We start from the raw sequence: 2,500 nt of genomic DNA on the forward strand, positions 1-2,500 counted from the left end.
GGGTTAGGGTTAGGGTTAGGGTTGGGGTTAGGGTTAGGGTTGGGGTTAGGGTTAGGGTTAGGGTTAGGGTTAGGGTTAGGGTTGGGGTTAGGGTTGGGGTTAGGGTTAGGGTTAGGGTTAGGGTTAGGGTTAGGGTTGGGGTTAGGGTTAGGGTTGGGGTTAGGGTTAGGGTTGGGGTTAGGGTTAGGGTTAGGGTTAGTGTTAGGGTTAGGGTTAGGGTTAGCGTTAGGGTTAGGGTTGAGTTAGGTATAGGGTTAGGGTTGGGGTTGGGGTTAGGGTTAGGGTTAGGGTTAGGGTTAGGGTTGGGGTTAGGGTTAGGGTTGAGTTAGGTATAGGGTTAGGGTTAGGGTTAGGGTTAGGGTTAGGTTTGGGGTTAGGGTTAGCGTTAGGGTTAGGGTTAGGGTTAGGGTTGGGGTTAGGGTTAGGGTTAGGGTTAGGGTTAGGGTTAGGGTTGGGGTTGGGGTTAGGGTTAGGGTTGAGTTAGGTATAGGGTTAGGGTTAGGGTTAGGGGTAGGGTTAGGGTTATGGTTATGGTTATGGTTTGGGTTAGGGTTAGGGTTAGGGTTAGGGTTGAGTTAGGTATAGGGTTAGGGTTGGGGTTAGGGTTAGGTTTAGGGTTAGGGTTAGGGTTAGGGTTAGGGTTGGGGTTAGGGTTAGGGTTGAGTTAGGTATAGGGTTAGGGTTAGGGTTAGGGTTAGGGTTAGGGTTAGGGTTAGGGTTAGGGATGAGTTAGGTATAGGGTTGGGGTTGGGGTTAGGGTTAGGGTTAGGGTTAGGGTTGGGGTTAGGGTTAGGGTTGAGTTAGGTATAGGGTTAGGGTTAGGGTTAGGGTTGGGGTTAGGGTTATGGTTAGGGTTAGGGTTAGGGTTAGGGTTGAGTTAGGGTTAGGGTTGGGGTTAGGGTTAGGGTTGAGTTAGGTATAGGGTTAGGGTTAGGGTTAGGGTTAGGGTTAGGGTTAGGGTTAGGGTTAGGGTTGAGTTAGGTATAGGGTTAGGGTTGGGGTTAGGGTTAGGGTTAGGGTTAGGGTTAGGGTTAGGGTTAGGGTTGAGTTAGGTATAGGGTTAGGGTTGGGGTTAGGGTTAGGGTTAGGGTTAGGGTTGGGGTTAGGGTTAGGGTTGGGGTTAGGGTTAGGGTTAGGGTTAGGGTTAGGGTTGGGGTTAGGGTTGGGGTTAGGGTTAGGGTTAGGGTTAGGGTTAGGTTTGGGGTTAGGGTTAGGGTTAGGGTTAGGGTTAGGGTTAGGGTTAGGGTTAGGGTTGGGGTTGGGGTTAGGGTTAGGGTTAGGGTTAGGGTTGGGGTTAGGGTTAGGGTTAGGGTTAGGGTTAGGGTTAGGGTTAGGGTTGGGGTTAGGGTTAGGGTTGGGGTTAGGGTTAGGGTTGAGTTAGGTATAGGGTTAGGGTTAGGGTTAGGGTTAGGGTTAGGGTTGGGGTTAGGGTTAGGGTTGAGTTAGGTATAGGGTTAGGGTTAGGGTTAGGGTTAGGGTTAGGGTTAGGGTTGGGGTTAGGGTTAGGGTTGGGGTTAGGGTTAGGGTTGAGTTAGGTATAAGGTTAGGGTTGGGGTTAGGGTTAGCGTTAGGGTTAGGGTTAGGGTTAGTGTTAGTGTTAGGGTGAGGGTTAGGGTTAGGGTTAGGGTTGAGTTAGGGATAGGGTTGGGGTTAGGGTTAAGGTTGAGTTAGGTATAGGGTTAGGGTTAGGGTTAGGGTTAGGGTTAGGGTTAGGGTTAGGGTTGAGTTAGGTATAGGGTTAGGGTTGGGGTTAGGGTTAGGGTTAGGGTTAGGGTTAGGGTTAGGGTTGAGTTATGTATAGGGTTAGGGTTGGGGTTAGGGTTAGGGTTAGGGTTAGGGTTAGGGTTAGGGTTAGGGTTGGGGTTAGGGTTAGGGTTAGGGTTAGGGTTAGGGTTAGGGTTGAGTTAGGTATAGGGTTAAGGTTGGGGTTAGGGTTAGGGTTAGGGTTAGGGTTAGGGTTGAGTTAGGTATAGGGTTAGGGTTGGGGTTAGGGATAGGGTTAGGGTTAGGGTTAGGGTTAGGGTTGGGGTTAGGGTTAGGGTTGAGTTAGGTATAGGGTTAGGGTTAGGGTTAGGGTTGGGGTTAGGGTTAGGGTTGGGGTTAGGGTTAGGGTTAGGGTTAGGGTTAGGGTTGGGGTTAGGGTTAGGGTTGAGTTAGGTATAGGGTTAGGGTTAGGGTTAGGGTTGGGGTTAGGGTTAGGGTTGGGGTTAGGGTTAGGGTTAGGGTTGAGTTAGGTATAGGGTTAGGGTTGGGGTTAGGGTTAGGGTTAGGGTTAGGGTTAGGGTTAGGGTTGGGGTTAGGGTTAGGTTTAGGGTTAGGGTTAGGGTTGGGGTTAGGGTTAGAGTTGAGTTAGGTATAGGGTTAGGGTTAGGGTTAGGGTTAGGGTTGGGGTTAGGGTTAGGGTTGGGGTTGGGGTTATGGTTAGGGTTGAGTTAGGTATAGGTATAGGGTTAGGGTTAGGGTTAGGGTTAGGGTTAGGGTTAGGGTTAGGGTTGGGGTT

This window comes from Heloderma suspectum, chromosome 17, assembly GCF_057233095.1.
Source record: "Heloderma suspectum isolate Gila_16-S chromosome 17, 16-S_ref, whole genome shotgun sequence".
Lineage (NCBI taxonomy): Eukaryota > Metazoa > Chordata > Lepidosauria > Squamata > Helodermatidae > Heloderma > Heloderma suspectum.